The following is a 20,177-nucleotide window of genomic DNA, read 5'->3' on the forward strand; positions in this document are numbered from 1 at the left end:
TTCCTTCACAGATGCTGCCAGACCTGCTGAGCTTTTCCAGCAACTTTGTTTTTGTTCCTGATTCACAGCATCTGTAGTTCTTTCAATTTTTATTTTGTCTCAAAAATGATCCTACCTACAGCATGCAAGTCCTGTTCACAAACCTTGCTCCTTGAGTCGTATCCTGAGCCACACTTTGTGTCAAAACTCATGCTGTAAAACCCTACGTAAACTTTTCGAATTAGAAAATCCTATTGAAGCGATTCAGCACATTCCATGTAGTAGCAGCCTCCAGCCACTCAGTGGCACCGTTAACATTTCTCTCAATCCCCTCTCCCTTCATCACAACAGCCATCTTAATTTTCAATTGACCATTGGCTGAATGTTTACACTCAAAATGTGTGCAGTTCATTTTATCATCATTTTTTCAAAATGGTTTTCGCTGCCATCAAGCCTCTCACCAAGAATCAGCTTACCTCAGTCTTCTTGCTTTTCTCAAGTGCTGTTCCTCAAGACTGCTCCGACTCTACACAACCCTGAGTCTTCCACTTCTTACTGTCCCTTGCTCAGCTGCTGAGAATCTTACAGTCTCAATGGTCTCTCCATGAAGTTCAATCCTTTGGAGCAGCACAGTGGCTCAGTGGTTAGCCCTGCTGCCTCACAGCGCCAGGGTCCTGGGTTTGATTCCACCCTTGGGCCACTGTCTGTGTGGAGTTTGCACATTCTCCCTATGTCTGCGTGGGTTTCCTCCCACAGTCCAAAGATGTGCAGGTTAGGTGGATTGGCCATGCTAAATTGCCTGTAGTGCTCAGGGATGTGTAGATTAGGGGGATAGGTCTGGCTGAGTTGCTCCTATAGTCAGTGTGGACTTGTTGGGCTGAAGGCCCTGTTTTCACACTGTAGGGATTCTATGATTCTTTTTCATCTCTTGTGAAGCTCATTTTGTGGAAATCACCAGAAAAGGAGTTTTTCAAAAGCTCATGGTTTCCATAAGAGCTTTCCCAAGACCTTGGGATGGAGTCTGTTACTGAATATATTTTAGGAGGGCAAACTTTTCAGGCAATCCAGCCCCTTCCATTTCAAACATTAATTCTTGGTCAAGCTTGTTTGGAATGGATTTTCATAAACAATTGAGTGACTTTTCCTTCATGGTTCACCCACAACTTTAGGGAAAGCCACTGTTATTTAAAGGGGGTAAGGCTTTCAATCATAGAGGTACCCATAAACCTAATGGATGTGAGGGGACCTGTGTGACCGTGTGTCCTCACTTCCACACTGAAGGTGTATTTCATTTTATTACTTTTGCATTGCACTACCCTGTGTCTGCCTTCTTCCTTGCAATGATTATTTACAGGCTTACAGCTGTTTGCTTTTTTGATCTCCTGCCACAACTATCACAGTACCTACTCATTCCTGCCGACTTACCCGTCAACTTTATACCTCCACCTCTTGCCACCTGTCAGTTTGCATTTGCACCAGGACACAGGGCACGTGGCCTTGTTGCTGAGAAGGCGGGCATGACCTGCTGTCTAACTCCACCAGCTTCTTCACCTCACCTCACTGTCCTCTGGTCACTGCCAATACTCCCCTCGAAGCTTGTGCCACTGTGCAGCCAGCCATTGTGCCCCGACGCATGCTCTTCACAGATTGGCACCAATAAATCACCCAACAGAACAAATTCAAGTTGCCTCATCTCTAAACAAATTAACTGCACACTTCAACAAATAAAGAGAATACGTCGGTCAGCTTGACTGAATTCTGCCTTCCCGCCATACAAGTCGTCACTTTCCCCAAAGAAATGAATTGGAGAAAAAGAGTTATACAGGTGACTGCGGAGAATCTGGAGCATTGTGGTATTGTTCCATTCAGAGACCCAGAGTAATGCTCTAGGGGCATGGGCTCAAATCCAACTACGGCAATTGCTAGAATTTACATGTAATTAATAAAAGTTGGTAATGAAACCTAGATTTCTTAATGATGAACATGACACATATTGCTGCAAATGATGGTCTTAAAAACCCATTTGGTTCAGTAATGTCCTGTAGGGAAGGAAATCTGCCATTCTTACCTGGTATGATCTACATATGACTCAAGACCCACAGCAATGTGGGTGACTCTTCACTACCCTCTGAAATGGAACAGCGTTCTACTCAGTTCAAGGTAAATTATGAATGGGCAGCAAATGCCTCCAATCCTATGAAAGAATAAAAAGCAAGCTCCTATTCCAATATTCCCCACATAGGAAGAAAAACGAGCAATCAATTGCTTTAACGAAGAATTGGTGCAAATAGGCTGAATGGTCTCCTTCTGTGCTGCACTTTCAACAATGCGAAACTCCTAACTGTACAACACAGAAGAGAAGCCTAAAAGAATACAAATCAGTACACATAGCAAAAGGGAGGACAACAGAGAACCTGAAGAAAACATGAAAATGGATGAGGAAAGCAAACAAGAAGTTGCAATGCAGCAAAAGAGAAAATGTATCCTTTTGATGTTAGGCGAGCAACATGACAACCATTAGTAACATATTAAACTCGTTTGTGCCATGCACTTCTGTGAGCATCATACTTGAGTATATTTTCTGACTTATTCCTAAGCAACACCACAGGAGGCTGGCATGTAAATGGATCAAGATCAAAACTGGCTGTAAGTTACTGTTTGAATAAAAAAAACTTACTCCCTGATTGTGATGAGTAGAGAACTGTAGAAACAGAAATTACAAGTGACGTACACGTTTGCAAAATGGATGCACACAGCTGATAGCTTGGCGTGAGACCCTGGTAAAGACTGTCAGAATGCCAATGATGGTGAAGTAACAGCATATGTGCGCAGCTTGAGAGCATCAGTCCCAGTGTCTGAACAGCGACTGGGGCAAATCAGAAAGGAAGCTGCCGAGAAGGCTGCAAATATACAGATTGTCCAAGAGACTTTACAAAATGGAGCTATGTTCCTTCAAGGAAACAGTGGCCTGGAGAGAATTACAGAGAGAAGCTCTGAGAGATCAAGTATTTGGCTTTCAGAGGGACAAAAGTTGTCTTTTTACTTTGCATGCTGCATTAAAAGCAGCCTGTGGGTTGTTGTGGCATTGAGAATTGAACACAGATCCCATGAGATCTAGGTGTTGGGCCAAAACCCAATTTTTTTAAGATACAAATATTCCAGACAATTCAAGTCTCATTTATCAGCCAGAGGAACACAGGCCTAAGTCCAGTTAACATTAGACCATAATAATAAGTTGCTTCAGTCCTCTCAGAATGAAAGAAAGTCATGCGGTAGTTATGGACTGTTACCCTAATTATCCAGCAGTCTGCTTTTGACAGAAATCAGTCAGAAATGATTAATTCACCCATTGAAATCACCATTCTGGAAGATGAAATGATAAAATAGAAAATCTAAGTCATAGTGGGACTGCAATAACATCAAATGTACTATGCGTGTGGAAGAGCTGAAATAGTTCCAATCTATCTACCTTTTATTATCTTTTTAACGTCAACATTTCAATTCGAACACAACATGATCTATAGCCAAGGAAATATAATCCTCATCTATGTGACGTCTTCTCATAAATTAATTCACAGATTAATTTTGTCTTCAGCCCAGAACTGAATACAGGACCCAAGTGGGGTCTAAACAGAGCTTTCTGCATAACGTTGACCCCTGTATATTCCAGCTCACCTGAGATAGCCTCCTCCACCAGTTCAATCTCTCTCTCACTGCTGATATTGGCTGAACTGGGTTGGAGTCAAGAACCCATCCCAATCCCGTCCCACTGGGAGTGATGGAGTGTGGATGGGATTGAGATCTGCTGAAAGTGCTTTCATGTGTGTTAACCGTGGCTCAGGTGGTAGCACAGCTGGTAATGTGTGATTTAGGAGCTTTTGTGTTGAAAAGACAAAGGTGTAGACTGATACTCCAGTGTACTGAGAGAGTGCTGCACTATTGTGACGTGATGTCATTTGGGTGCGACATTAAGGCAGGTGAGCATAAAAGATGCCGTGGGACTACTATGCAGAAGATCAGTGATGTCAATCACAGTGTCCTGGCCAAAATGTGTACTTCATTCATAAGTTAGAACAAGATTATCTCATCATTATCACACTGCTGGCTGTGAGATCTTGTTATTTACAAGATCGCGCCATCAATAGTGACTAAACTACAAACCACTTCATTGATTGTTGTAGTGATTGGGAGTAGGTGGACCTCATTGACTCTGAGGATCTTGAGAGGGTTTTTAACCTGGGCCAATCAGGAATCTCGTAGTCAACAAAGTCCACCATTATAGTTATAAAAAGCTTTGGGATGGCCAACGGCTGTGAAAAGTGCTATATAACTGACAGTCTTTCGCATACTTTACCAGCTGTTCATGGTGAAGAAATATCCTGATTGGTGTAGAAACATACTACACAAGTGTCAAATTCAAGCTTCGAAAAGGTAAATGTTTACAGGTCAAACTGGCAAGAATCCTACCTGTTTTCTGTTCGAAACTTCTTCATACAACTTATTTTCATGCTGCTGTTGCCTGTATTCAAGGAGTCAGTAAAACCTGCAACAGAAAAGGAAGGACATCATAACTACTTTCTTTCTTTCCCTCCCCACTCTGCTATACCCCACTGAAGGGAAGCAGTAAATAACAGGCTATAAAACTGATGCTTTTATTCTTCCATTAAATTGATCTCACTGTTGTAATTTTGTAAAACGGTAACGCTTACAGCGCAATACTCCTTTAACTCTGGAATCAGGTGGCAAGTGAATGAGCAACTCTGACTGATGTTAATAGAGTTGAGGTGGCAGCAAATGCAAGTTACAACAAGAAGCTGACTTAGTTAACTGCAGTTCAATCTTTCCATGTGGTGAGTTGACCTGAAATGGAGTAGACAGGTTGTAGACAGGCTGCAAGTTCCAGCCTTCATTTCTGTAGTCGGAGCAGAAGGAGCATATTTTAAAAATGTAGTACAACGAGTCAGTTCAGTGAGTGAAAGCAGGTCAAGTGCTTTGCTATTCAATATTCAGTTTTGCATCAAACTAAAGGCACACATTTGACTCCTTATCGACCAAGCTCTAAAAGGTCAATGCTTGAATTTTTCACTGATAAATTTTCTTTTACTTAAGAGGAGTGTTCCATTCAGTTCCCTCACAGCTGAAAGGGTAAACATTGAAATCACTTTGCTATGTGCAGGTACTCGACTTACTGTTTTAATAATCTCTTAGAATATAAATGCAGCTCTGTAGCCTGAGGACTTGATCTCGTTGTAGGCATTGGTTGTAATATGAGGAAATAAAATGTACCGTCCCTATGCATGAGAGATTGGAGCAATTCTACAATCTCCTAAAGCTCAGTAGAAAGACTCAAATGTTTTGCTTCTCTTCCTACAGAAGTCCAGGCAGCACATGGTACATACCTGCTATAAATGAACGATTATTGTTCTGACTTCAGAATATACATTTGAGATCAGTGAACTGAATGAATTCAAGATACAATTATCTGTGTTGCTACGAGTGCCAGAATCTTGTGCTATCCCAATCGGCAAGGTTAAAAATAATCAAATCAAGCACACTACCCTCATTGGTAATCCGCTCACGTCTCTTCATTTTTGATTCTTTTAGCCGCAAATTAGCACGCAAACACACAGAACTCCAGATGAAGGTGTCAGGTAAAATACCAGCTCCCTCTGAAATGCAACATGATCTGTGATCACCTTAGCTCAGTCATAACATTCTCACCTCTCAGCCAGTAGAACACAAAGTCAATTCCAGCTGCATCCTCCAGCATTTAACAATTCAATGCTGTCAGGCAGCGCAGGACCATGTACGTCTTTTCCTTGAACCATCTGCCAGGTCAAGTGGGATGTTCAAGATCCCATGACACCATGGGATGAAGAAGAAGGGAGTGTTATCAATGTCCTAGCCAGCACATTTCCTTGAATCAGCACTGGCCCTTGACCAATGATAACAAAACATGGGTCAACTGGCCATAAGACCATAAGGCATAAGAGCAGAAATAGACCACTTTGCCACTGAGTCCACTCCATCGTTTAATGAGAAAACAGCTGATTTGAAAATTCTCAGCTCCAATTTCTTTCTTTTGCCCCATAACCCGTAATTTCTTTGCCAATTAAAAATCTGTCCATCCGAACCTTGAATATATTTAATGATCCAGCTTTAACCACTCTCTGTGGAAAGAATTTCACAAATTCACATGCCTCTGAGAAAAAAAAAATCCCTTATCTGTCTTAAATGGGCAAACCCCTTACTCGGTGTTATGCCCTCTGGTCCTAGATTCTCCCACAAGGGGAAAGAACTAGACCATAAGTCCACAAGGGGAAATGGCCATTACATTCTGTTTACGTATCAATAAAGACGACACGTCAAAAACATAACTCATTGGCTGTGAAATGTTTTTCAGGCACCCTTGGGATATGAAAGGCAACATATAGCTACAACTGGTTGCTTGGTCGTATACTCTTATATAAGTTTGCAAATAGAAAGAAGACATCTCCACGTTGTGTCTTTCACAGTTCAACATAAACCTGGAAAAAAGCCTGGTAAATCCCCAAGGTCATGTCTTGACCAATTAAAATCCACTTGCTTAGTAGTTTCTGTTTTATTCATTTGTGGGATCTGGGCATTGTTGCCTAGGTCAGCGTTTATTGGCCATTCCTAACTGCCCAGTTAAAGGTCAACTGCATTTGGGCCTGGAGACACATGTGGGCTAGACCAGGTGAGGACAACAGATTACCTGCCTTAAAGGACATTAGCAAACTACAGATACTTCTATATCATCATTATAGGTTGCTAATAAGTTATTTTTCTTGAGTTTCAGGTTTTTCATGTTGAAACTTGAACTCATACTCCCATAACATTAGGTGGAGTTCTGAAGAAGGGTCAGTAGATCTGAAATGTTGACTCTGCATTCTCTCCACAAATACTGTTTTTGTATAAGGCTGGGGATTACCAGTCCAGTAACATTACCACTATGCCACCACCCACCAGTTAACAGTTCCCTGCATTTTTCCTGGCGCTGCCTCTGGCCTACCAGAGTCCACCTGCCAAGCAATCACTACTGTCTTCCCAACAATATAAATGTTGTTCCTTCTTCAACTTGGTACTTTTGCAATTCAATAGTCATGAGTGCAAGATGAAAAGTTTAAACAGGCAGACGTTATTTTCTTCACAAACCATCACCAGATTTTCTACCAATTTCCCCATGGGGGTATCTAGATCTGTTTTAATTCAACAGCTCAAGACAGACATTTGTCTGTCATAGAGTCATACAGCATGGAAACAGACCATTCAGTCCAAGATGTCCATGCTGATCAGGTTTCCCAAACTAAACTACTACTATTTGCCTGCATTTAGCCCACATCCTTCTTTCCTATTCATGTACCTGTCCAAACAAATACTTCCACACTGTGGGTCATATAGGGATACATGTACCAGTCTTGCTTACGCAATGAGAAATTAGAATGGCCTGCAGGTTGGAGGATGGGTGCTACCATAATAGTACCTGACTCGTCAGGTTCTGCATACTGTAGTTAAATGCCTACACTTAAAATATTACAATGGTGCTCAGAAGCTATTCAAAATCATGAGGGATTTAGCCAGAATACAGGGATAGAAATTGTTCCCATTGACAGAAGGGTCGAGAACCAGAGGATACAAATTTAAAGTGAGTGCCAGATGAACTAAAGGCAACATGAGGACAATCATTTCTACGTGGTAAGTGGTTAGAGTGTGGAATGCACTGACTGAGATTGTGGGGAAGGCAGATTCAATTGTGGCTTTCAAATGAGGATTGAATAATTATCTGAAGAGTGAATATTTGCGTGTCTCTGAGGAAAGGGCAGGGGAGTGTGGCTGGTTAAACTGCTTATGTAGAGAGTTGGCATCATGACGACAGGCCAAATAGTCTCCATCTGTACTGTGCCCAGTCCATGGGTTGATTCCTCTCAGCAAAAAAATGTCAGTGAAAATTCAAAGCATGAAGCTGAACATCTTGAATTCTCTACTCTGTATTATGTTGAACGCATTTGTGATATTTCAAAAGGACTGGTGGTATATGAACCTCAGCCTCCTGATTCCTACTATTGTGGAATACAATAGTTCACATTTTCTATGCTCGGTTTCTTTGCTTCACGTTTGCCCTTTTCAGTTAGTTTGTAGAACTTGTTTTTAGCACCTCAGCCACGGTTGAGTGTTCTTTTACTTTCCTTTGTGTTCTGGTGAAATGTTGAACCTGAAACATTAGCTGTGATTCCTTCTCAATAGTTGATTCCCCTGACCTGCATAGTGCTTTCCAGTATTTTCTGTTTAACTTCAGATTTCCAGCACTTGCAAGATTATAGTTTTTGTTTCCTTTCTTCTCTTTTGTTATTTTGCCCATTTTACATTTCCATTCAGTGAATGGAGGGAGACTCGGTCTCACTTCATAGCTCATATATTCCGGAATGAAAACTAGTCCAGCTTCCTTACACAATAACAAGAACTTCCATTCACGAAACTCCATTAATGTGGTAACACATTCAACGGGACTGCACAGAGTCAATTATAAACCAAAATTTGATACGGAATCATAGAAGGAGATATCAGGACATGTGATCAAATATTTGGTCAAACAGGCAGCTTTCAAAGAGGATAGAGTAGCAAAGGTTGAGGAGCAAATTCCAGAGTGACAGGCCTCAGCTCATGAAGACAGAGGTGCTGCTAGTGGAGTGAAGAAAATAGAGGGTGCACAAGAAGTAAGAGTAAGAGGAGTGCAGTCATCTCAAATACTGATCATTTATATCGACCCATAAAAATGTGGGGGTTCGGTTAGCATGGACGGCTGCGATGTGTAGCAGAGTGACATCAACAGTGTGGAGTCAATTCCCACATTGGCTGAGGGTACCATGAAGGTCCTACCTTTTTAACCTAGCACCTCCCTTTTGCATGGTGACCCTCAGGTTAAACTCATAACCAAGCATTTCTCTAATGAAAGAAGAGCCCTCTGGTCCTTAGGGATTATGGCGACTTTACTATTCAGTGTTGGATTAAGGGAAACAGTACATATGAACTCCTGGCTCAGGACTTCTTATCTCAATTGCATGAAGAACAAGGGAGCCGAAAGCTAAGCAATGTTGTTTCATCTCTGCTTCATAAAACTGCATATGATGTCGAACAAAGGGATTAAATTTGGCCTTGCACTTCCAAATGTTATATCCTAACAGCACTTCAGTGAAGTGTGTTTACTGCAGGTATAGTTACCTCTGAAGCAATGCAAAATGAAGGCAACGACATGTGAAATCTTCGGTAGTCTATGCCCTTTGGCAAGTGACCAGATTTGAAATAATGAAAGCTCTCATATGCAGGTTCTTTAAATGTTCATCTTCCAGCCAAGGCAGTGAAGACAAAACAGAGACCACATCCTGAAGGTGTGGCATGTCTGCATGTATTACTGTGAGCCAGTATTGTCATTCTTGGGTTCACACGTGTCTTACAATGCTTTTCTTTGTAACAAAACTATTTTTTTTCTTGTACATTAGTTCGCAGCAACAAAGCCAAATACCTGTTGGAATCATTTTTTAGTGGTTAGGGCATGAGAGTAATTGCCACACGGATGAATGATTTCCATTGTTAACAATGATTACACAACTACATGGGAGCCAAGTAATGTGCCATAGCAACAGACCATGCCTACATTCCCCCTTACTGCAACCCTCAGTGAGAGATTACTCCTGAAACATTCAACATTCATTCAACACAATGACATGCAGGGACACTGGCAGCGTCAAAGAAATAAAAGACATGAATGGGGCAGACCTATTTGTTGCACTGGTTTGGCATTGACCACTTCATTGAATCAAGAACAAAATATAATTCAATTTCTTTGACTGATATAAATAGTTATAAATATCTGCATTTGGCAGCACACCTATTGATTTGAAGCTGAGGACAGCGACTTGTTTTGCGGAATATGTCAATTTACCCTTGCCAATAATCTGAAAATCAACCTTCGATATAAAACAGACCTCAAATTTTTTAATTCGTTCACAAGATGAGGGCATTACTGGCTAAGCCAGTTTTTATTGCCCATCCCTAATTGCCCAGAGGGCAGTTAAGAGTCAACTACATTGGTGTGGGTCTGGAGTCACATGGAGGCCAAACCAGCTAAGGACTGCAGTCTCCTTCCCAAAAGGGGCATCAGTGAACCAGCTGGGGTTTTTCCCCCAACAATCAAATTCATGGTCCTCACTCAACTCTTCAATTTAGATATTTTTTTTATTGAATTCAAACTCTACTAGCTGCCCTGATAGGACTTGAACCCACATCCCCAGAACTTTACCTGGGTCTCTGGTTAACAGTCCAGTACTGGTACCACTAGGCTATCACACCAAGCTTGTGTAGCTCCTGTGTCTGAGTGACAAAGTTATGGGTTCAAGGCCTGGTCAATGCTGGCAGCATAAAAATCTCCCCACTGGAGGGGGTGCAAAGGAGGTTCACTAGGTTGATTCCGGAGTTGAGGGGGTTGGCTTATGAAGAGAGACTGAGTAGATTGGGATTATATTCATTGGAATTCAGAAGATTGAGGGGGGATCTTATAGAAACATATAAAATTATGAAGGGAATAGATAAGATAGAAGTAGAGAGGATGTTTCCACTGGCAGGTGAAACTAGGACAAGAGGGCATAGCCTCAAGATTAGAGGGAGCAGATTTAGGACTGAATTGAGAAGGAACTTCTTCACCCAGAGGGTTGTTAATCTATGGAATTTCTTGCCCAGTGACGTAGTTGACGCTACTTCAGTAAATGTTTTTAAAGATAAGGTAGACATTTTTTTGAACAATAAAGGAATTAAGGGATACGGTGAGAACGCGGGTAAGTGGATCTGAGTCCACGAAAAGATCAGCCATGATCTTATTGAATGGCGGAGCAGGCTCGAAGGGCCAGACGGCCTACTCCTGCTCCTAGCTCTTATGTTCTTATGAAAGGAGGGATCCATGGCTTCAAGAACCAACTTGCAGATGATATGTTGAAGCGAGGACACACCTGCCTGCTCAGGTAGACATAAATGATTCCATGATTAGTTTGAAAAAGAAAACAAGGGAGTTAACTCCAGCGACCTGGCCGATAATAATCTTTCAATCAATATGACAAAAAGGGGAAAAAAAAATCTGGCTTTGAGGATTGAAAAAAAATTAACAGCTGTGTTGCGGATGTTACAACAGTGATTGCACTTCACAGGCTGTAAAGAGCTTTGAGAGATGTGACTATTGTGAAAAGTGCTATTTAAATGTAAGTCTTTTCTTTCAAATGCTTCAGCCAACTTCGAGCTAAAGATTTTAACGTTACAATTTACTATCCAAGCAATTTAAAATAAATAGCAGAAAACATGCAGCCCTGTGCAGAAAATAAACAACTGAGTGCAGCACAGTGGCTGAGTGGTTAGCACTGCTGCCCCACAGCATCACGGACCTGGGTTCAAACCCACCCTTGGGCAACTGTCTGTGTGGAGTTTGCACATTCTCCCTGTGTCTGTGTGGGTTTCCTCCAGGTGCTCCAGTTTCATCCTGCAGTACAAAAATGTGCAGGATTGGCCATGCTAAATTGCATATTGTCACAGGGATGTGGAGGTTAGGTGGATTAACCATGGGAAATAAAGGGTAGAGGGATGGGTCTCAGTGGGATGCTCTTCAGAGAGTCAGTGTGGGCTAAATGGCCTGCTTCCATACTGCAGGGATTCTATGGTGGAATATGAAGGCAAGTCCTGATATTTAATTTGCCATTAGTTTTTGGACCAATCAAATAAGCATAAATTACAGGTATTATCATATAAAACATGTATTGAAATGAATGGCAAATTGTAAGCATTTTTCTTATTGTGATACCACTAAATTTTAATAAGTGCGTATTAGGCTCAATAGACAAGTTAAAAAGGACATACCAAAGCTCTTTGATTTGGGAAGTAAAATTCCAAAGAATAATACAGGATTAATGATTTTAGAAGCGTCACGCTAAGATGTTCTGAATCTCAAATGATGTAGAATATGTATTAGATAAAGAAATTCTTTGTCTGTTTCACTCCATAACAGAATTCCAGTGTGATCATTTTGGAAGTCAGAGGTCAAACAACATTCACCAAAGTTCCTGCTTTGAATTATCAAGGAGAATGTGAATTAGCAAACCTAATGTGACCTTATATTGAATGCCACAGATACAAAAACTTCTAATTTGAATTCACTTCATAATTCTGGAATATAAAGCTAATTTTAGTCATGGTGACCATTGAATAATCATTGATTGTTGTAATATCCGAGTTCTTCCCACTCTGTTGACTTTTCAAGTTCAATGAAATTCCCTGTGATATTACTTAATCAATACATCACCCAAAAGACTTAGTTTGTACATTTAAGTAAAAGCTTCTGAAGTCGCATTCAAATTGCCCCTGATGTCTTCTTCAGCTATACGACCTTGCAAAAGGTCTGCATCATAAACATAACTACCAAGGAGGTCTCATAGTGCTGTGAGTAGTGGTTCTGAGCCAGAAACTTTATTCATTCATGAGATGAGGGCATTCCTGGCTCAATAGCATTTATTGCTGATCCCTAATTGCCCAGAGGGCAGTTAAGAGTCAACTATGTTGCTGTGGATCTGGAGTCACATGTAGGCCAGACCTGTTAAGGATGGCAGTTTCCTTCCCTGAAGGACATTAGTGAACCAGATAGGTTTTCCCAACAATTGATAATGGATTCATAGTTATCATTAGGCTCTTAATTCCAGGCATCTTTATTGAATCCAAATTCCACCACCTGCCGCGGCAGGATTTGAACCCAGGTCCACAGGATGTTATCTGTCTCGAGATTAACAGTCCAGCAATAACACCACGAGGCCATCGTCTCCCCCTGGCTTTCAGTCGCATTCCAGGACTTAATATGATAAAATATAAATTCATAATATGATCAAACTGGCTGATTGCCAAGCCTGCAAATCCTTCCAACATATCAACGGCAGGTAGTAAAATTGGGAGAGGTTTCTGCTCTGATTTGCTCCTCGTGGAAGGCATCACTCAAACTGCAATGTGACTTCTGGTTTCAGTGTCGTGCTCTGTTCCATGAAAAAAAAACTGAAAACGGGCATTTTGCGTGCTACATGCATCTCCAAGATGCAGAAAGCCTGCTAAGTCTGTAACTTCCCTTTTAGTTAGGAGTAGAAACATAGAAAATAGAAGGATCACTGGACTTGAATTGCAGACTCAGCTTTCTTTCCACAAATGCTGCCAGACCTGCTGAGTATCTCCAGCAATTTCTGCTTTTGCTTCTGGTAAACCTTTGTTGCACTCCCTCCACGGTCAGAACATCCTCCCTCTGTTAAGGAGAGCAAAACTACTCACAATACTCCAAATGTGGTCTCACCAAGGCCCTACACAATTATAGCAAGAGATCCCAGTACCTATACTCAACTCTTCTGGCTACAAAGGCCAACTAATGAACAGAAGTTAAGGCTCTTAAGTCCAGGACCATTGTCATTTATGGATGCGGCTTTTTTTTCAAATATGTTGACGTCAATATTAATAAAATGTTACCAAAACTAATAAAAATATTAAATAATGACGGATCCTGCAGATTTGCCAGATCTTGGGAGAATTGCAGCTCCCTCACAAGGAATTGTCGACTGTGAGACCGTTTGGTTTGCCCCATATCTTCAGGTTTGCAATTGCCCTGGTGACAACCCTGAATTCAAGAGATGATGGGGACTTGTTAACATGCCACCCATAAGTGACCTTTCATGTGCACCATTCTTCACTTTCAAGCAGTTTTGCAAAGCAATGCCACTGCAAAGTTGCTGACAGAATTGAGGTCTACAAAACTGCATTTAATGATGGAACTATAATTGATCTCACATTTTTTTTTGAAAAGGTGAAATGGTTTCTCTTCAAGGCCTTCACCCAAAAAAAGTGCATACTGTTTTTGATGGGTTATACATTTAAAAGAAAATGTTGTATTGAACAATGTGACCTGTTAGTCACCGATACTATTTTATACTATAGTGAACGTTATTTTGCCTCAGTAGAGATTCAATAAGAGCTGACTGTACTGATCCAATTTGGATAGAATCACAAACTTTAACAATGAACTTGCACTTAGATATACCCACAAGCAGAAATTGCTGGATAAACTGAACACATCTGGTAGCATCTATGGAGAGAAACAGAGGTAATGTGGAACAAAAACTGAAGTTGCTGGAAAAGCTCAGCAGGTCTGGCAGCATCTGTGAAGAAAAAATCAGAGTTAATGTTTCAGGTCTGGTGACCCTTCCTCAGAACCGATGATAGCTAGGAAAACTTTATATGCAGAAGACAGGATGGGGGATGGGGTAGAGAGTATGCGATAGTATAAAGGGTAGAGCCGGTGATAGTGGACAAGGGAGGGGAGGGGAATATTTGTCTGGTGGTGGCATCTCATTGGAGCTGGCGGAAATGGTGTCTGATGATCTTCTGGATGTGGATGCTGGTGGGATGGTAGGTAAGGACAGGGGGAGCCCTAGCACTGTTGCAGGAGAGAAGAGAAGGGGTGAGGCGGAAGTGCGGGAGTTGGGTCAGACCCGATTGAGAGCCCTGTCGACAACGGAGCTGGGGAATCCTCGGTTGAGGAAGAAGGTGGACATTTCGGAGGCTCCCCTATTGAAGTTGGCCTCATCGGAACATATGTGACGGAGATGGAGGAACTTATTCTCTCAGGCGAAGGTGCAACACCTGCCCATTTACCTCCTCCCTTGGCAGTATCCAAGGGCCCAAACCTACCTTCCAGGCGAAGCAACACTTCACCTGCACTTCCCAGAATCTAGTATACTGCATTGGGGAAACAAAGCATAGGCTGTGTGACCGCTTTGCAGGACGTCTATGTTCTGCCCGCAAAAAAGACCCCTTAGCTTCCAGTTGCCTGCCACTTTAACACACCACACTGTTCCCTGGCCAACATCTCTGTCTCTGGCTTGCTGCAGTGTTCCAGCAAAGCTCAATGCAAGCTGGAAGAACAACACCTCATTTTCTGCTTGGGGACCCTACAGTCCTCCTCAATATCGAGTTCAATAATTTTAGGGCCTAAACTCTCCCATTTCCTAGACCCCCTACTCCGCACACCAGGCCTTGTTATCACAGCCTGCCATTACACACAACCTTATGTTAGTCACTGACAGTCCCCATTAACAACTATTCACCCTCCTAGCCAGATCATTATCAACTCCTTTGTCTATTCAACTGCTCCTGTCCCTCTGGGACATCCTGGCCCACTCTTCCTTCACCCCCAGCACCCTCCCACAGCCCTACGGCACCTTCCCCTGCAACTGGCGAAGGTGCGACACCTGCCCATTTATCTCCTCCCTCCCCACTAGCCAAGGGCCCAAACATACCTTCCAGGTGAAGCAACACTTCACCTGCACTTCCCAGAATCTAGTATACTGCATTGGGGAAACGAAGCGTAGACTGTGTGACCGCTTTGCAGAACATCTATGTTCTGCTCGCAAAAAAGACCCCTCAGCTTCCAGTTGCCTGCCACTTTAACACACCACCCTTTTGTTTTGAGTCTAGTAACTTTTCTCCAGAACTGGATTTATATGTTGCATTCAGATGTTGTCTCTCATCCCTTCTGGAAGCCTCAAAATGCCCCATATCATATAAAACACTTTCGAGTCCCATTTTGTTTCAGGAAACATGACGGCCAAATCGTGCATACCAGAGTCTTGTAGTAGTTATAAAAGCAATGTCCAGATAATTTGGTTTCATCGTGTTTGTTAGTGAATAAAGACTGGCCAGAAAGCCGATGAGTTAAGAGCATGAGGGTGGGACTCACTGGATAGTCCTTTCAAAGAGACAACACAGGTATAACGGGCCTCATTCCATGTATGGTCCTTGGACACTGTGGAGGTCTTCCCTTCTCGTCTTCAAATAAGGCCATGGGATCTTCGACACCTACCTGAGGCACGAGACAGAGCTTCGGTTTAACATCTTGTCAAAAAGGCAGCACATTGCACAGCACAACACTCCCTTAGCAATGCACACTGTGGCATGAGCCAGAACATTCAGTGCCGAGGGGGAGAGTGCTAACACTGAGCGAATACAGAACCTTCCATTAATCCATTATTTTGCAATCGCACTTGATGTCTCATCCTGACAAACAACGGGAGATTTTAAAAGGAGTTAGATGCTGCGCTGGTAATAAAATTCCAAATTGGACCCTGGTTTGTGACGACAGAGATGTTGGTTGTGCTATTGAAAGAAAATAAAATGAAACAGCTCTGTGCTGTACTCTAACTGCTCAATGGTCTCTCACTGCCACTTTCCTTGCTGCTCGTGGTTTCAGCCTGAATACATGTAGCGCCACATGAAGTACTGTTCCCTTTCCACTGAATCGGTTAAAACAGTGTGTTTGAGACAAAGGGGGAGGTGTGGGTGGGAGCTGTGTGGAGGGGAAATGAGAAAATCTTCAAAGCTGATTTTAAGATCACAGAGTGACATGGATGTCCCGGTGTAAAATTAATGACTACACACTCATTCCATTTCAGAAAGCAAGGTTATTTGGTTTATGTGGCGGTTACACGATTGCTGCATGCAATTGGTTCTACCTAGAGCACTATTACAGTGGAGGTAGCCTTTTGGTGATAATGTCACTGAAGTAGTGCTCCAGAATGCGTGGCTAATGCTATGGGGGCATGGGTTAGAATGGCAGATGGTGACATTTCAATACGTTAAAATCCGGAATTAAAATAAAGGTCGTATATTGCCAACGATCAAAACGACGTTGTTGAAAAGAAACATCTTGTTGGCTCATGTCGTTTAGGGAAGGAAATCTGCTACCATTACCTGCTCTGGGCTAAATGTAACTCCCGACTCACAACAATGTTGTTGACTCTTAGCTCTCGCGAGCCACTCAGTTGTAACAAACTGCTACAAAGTGTAAACAGATCACCTGGCATCAACCAATCAACAGAAACAACAACAGCAAACACAGACCTGTCAACTCTGCAAAGTCCTCCTTACCAATAGCTGGAGGCCTGTGCCAAAGTTATAAGACTACTCAAGCAACAGCTTGACATCGTTACATTGACAGAATCACACCCCCTCCCTGGCCAGGGAACCTCTCCGACACTACCACCACTTTTTGGGGGTACGTCCTATCCCACCTACTTCAGGTGGTGGCACTGTGGTATACAGTCGGGGCAGAGTTGCCCTGGTTGATTTCAAGATTTACTCCGAATTTCATGGAATTGGATCAAACATGGGAAAGGAAATTTCCATTCTGAGGAAGGGTCACCGGACAAGAAATGTTAACTCTGTTTTCTCCTTCACAGATGCTGTCAGACCTGCTGAGCTTTTCTGGCAACTTTGTTTTTGTTCCTGATTTACAGCATCCACAGTTCTTTTGGTTTTTATTTAAAAGAAATTTCCTGCTGATTGCCACCTTCTCCTGCCATTTTTTCCAAATTATTTCCAAAGTATCCATGTCAAATACCACTTGGGGGCAACACTGAGGGTGACAAGGGCACAAAATGTACTCTGAGTGGGGACTGGCAATATTCATCACCATGAGGGGCGTCACTACTGACTGAGTTTGCCAAGTGCTGAAGGACATCGCTGCTGGACTGGGACAACAGCCAATAGTGAGAGAACCAACAAGATGGAAAACGTACCAGACTTTGTCCTTACTGATTCATCTGTTGCTGATGTGCCCATTCATGAAGGTGAAGGGACCATTGCACAATCACTTCTTCACAATGAGAATATCCTCCATTGTTTTGTGTAGCACTACCACTGTGTTAAATGGGGCAGACATGTTTAAGATCAAGCAATTCAACCCTGGACATCCATGAGGCATTGAGAGCCAACAGCAATAGCAGAATTGTATTTAACCGCAACATTAAACCTACATATCACCAAACTACCATTACCAACTAAATGGGAAATAAATAATAATTCAACGAAGAGTATAGGCAGACATGCCAGAAGCACCACAAGACAAACCTAAAAATGAGTTGTTGAGCTGTTCATGGTACAACCCAGGACGATTTGCATACCTAACAATGGAAGATAGACAGGGCTACATGAAAATATTAGATCTAAGCTCTGAACTGCTATCACACCCAATCATGAATGGTAATGGTCAGTGAAATAACCGACAGGAGGTGCAAACTCCATAAATACCCCATCCTCAAGAATGGGGGAGCCAGCATGTCGGTGCAAAGTATTTGAATTTATCTTTAGTCAAACATGGCAAGGGAATGATCCATCTCAACCTCCCCCTGAGGTCCCCGACATTACAGCCAATTTGATTCATTCCTAATTCATTACAGCCTTGGTCCAAAAATGGACAAATGACTCTGAGGTTTCAGAGTAGATTTGTAGCTCAGGTTGTGGATGTTGTGGTTGGTTGGCTCACCGAGCTGTTTCGTTGTTCCGAATTGCCAACCACAACAACGGACAGATGAACTGAACTCCAGAGTGAGGTAGGAATGATTGTCCTTGACAAGAAGGGAGTGTTTGACCAAGTGTGGCATCAAGGTGCCTGAGCAAAACTGGAGTCAATGTGAATTCGAGGAAAAACTCTCTGCTGGTTGGAGTCATACCTGGCATACAGGTCAAAGTGTGGACACACATTTCCCACAGCTTTTCTGAACATTACGGTGCCAAACAGAAGTTAAAAGAACACCATTAAAGAGCACAATTTGTAAGCTGAAGCTCAGTTAGAGGCTTCGAATCTGAGATTCACTTCCTCCTAGCCCTGAGGTCAGGTTATTGCTCTATCAGTCACACTTATTAGTGCTGTCCTATCTAGGTTTCCCAGTTCCTGCACATGTTCCTCTCCTAAAGCTACCTTTCAAGCCCTTGCTTGCATTTGAAGTGTTCAATTATTGTGTGTTTAATTATGTGAGTCTGTGTACTACTGATGCTCACTATGCTTGAATGGTTAAGCCCTGGTGTATGGCCAAAAGGAAAATCAGTAAACTGTCAAACTCTTTGGAAACTAAACCAGAAACGTGGAATAAATATTTTAAAACACTATGAATAAAACCTGTTATATACATAGAAACATCTTACAGTTTATAGTGATCTTCATTCTTCCCTACACACCCATTTATGTGGCATGCTTCCCACTGCTCCATTCACAGAGATATTCTACCCCTAATTTCACATTGTCAATCCTATTTGCTCTTCTTCCTTAGTTGAGTTCATTTCAGCAATCTCCTCCTCTATCCATCACTGCTGTTCCTAACTCCAATAAAATGCTGTTTGAAATAGTTAATAAAATCCCTACAGTGTGGAAGCAGGCCACTCAGCCCTCCACAGAGCATCCCACCCCCTACCCTATCCCTATAACCCTGCATTACCCAAGGCTAACCCACCTAATCTGCACTTCCCTGGACACTATAGGCTATTTACCATTGCCCATCCACCTAACCTGAGGAACCCTGAGCACCCAGAGGAAACCCATGCAGACAATGTGCAGACTGCATACAGACAGTTGCCTGAGGGTGGAATTGAACCTGGGTCCCTGGCACTGTGAGGCAGTCGTGCTAACCATCGAGCCACCATGTCGTGAGTGTGAATTTTTGACCCTCATAAACTGCTGCGAGCATTCTTCCCCTATAGCATACACAGCATTTGATCTGTTGGAGCTGCAGTCAGTGAATGAGGAATGTCATTGGGAGCTACACTGAAGAGGTGCAAACTAATTGGTCTTGGAGGAAATTGAAGCTGCCCTCAAACCTTCCACACATTCGAATGAAACCTGCCAAAGCATATGTTGTTGCTATTGAATTGTTAGCCAGGCAAATATTGAAGCCTGTTTCAAAAAGGAACAAAACTAGACTTGATAAGAATCTTGAACAGTAAAGGAAATGTTGTGATTTAGCTACGACCCCTGTCTGGTACCCCTTGGAGTTGACTGGATGTGTTTGGTCTTTCTGGCTAGCTTACTACAGAAATTTAGCAACGAGGAAATTCAGGATCCAACTTGCACTGACAAGCCCTTAAACAGATCTCACCTTCAGCAGTTAAAGCTGCAAGACAACAGGAAAGCACCTATATCTCAGAAATATCTCTGGCCCTGGGTACATTCAAACCGACAGGACACTAAATCTCAGAGAGTGAAAAGTCTCTAAGTGAATCCTCAAACAACAGCTCTTAAGAAAATAAATCTTCCTACAACTGTCTCCTAGGAAGAGACGGTGTTG

General features: G+C 42.4%; 1 protein-coding gene across 1 annotated transcript in view; it reads right to left on the bottom strand.

Moving 5' to 3' along the window:
• The window catches only part of LOC109932135 (teneurin-3), a 793,882-nt gene that overhangs the window by 634,838 nt on the left and 138,867 nt on the right, over positions 1 to 20,177 (bottom strand). The window contains exon 3 of the mRNA XM_048594011.1: positions 4,447 to 4,522. The gene's annotated coding sequence lies outside the window, so the exon portion shown is untranslated. The remainder of the gene's footprint in view (positions 1 to 4,446; positions 4,523 to 20,177) is intronic.

Source organism: Rhincodon typus, chromosome 3, assembly GCF_021869965.1.
Source record: "Rhincodon typus isolate 14 chromosome 3, sRhiTyp1.1, whole genome shotgun sequence".
NCBI classification, from domain to species: domain Eukaryota; kingdom Metazoa; phylum Chordata; class Chondrichthyes; order Orectolobiformes; family Rhincodontidae; genus Rhincodon; species Rhincodon typus.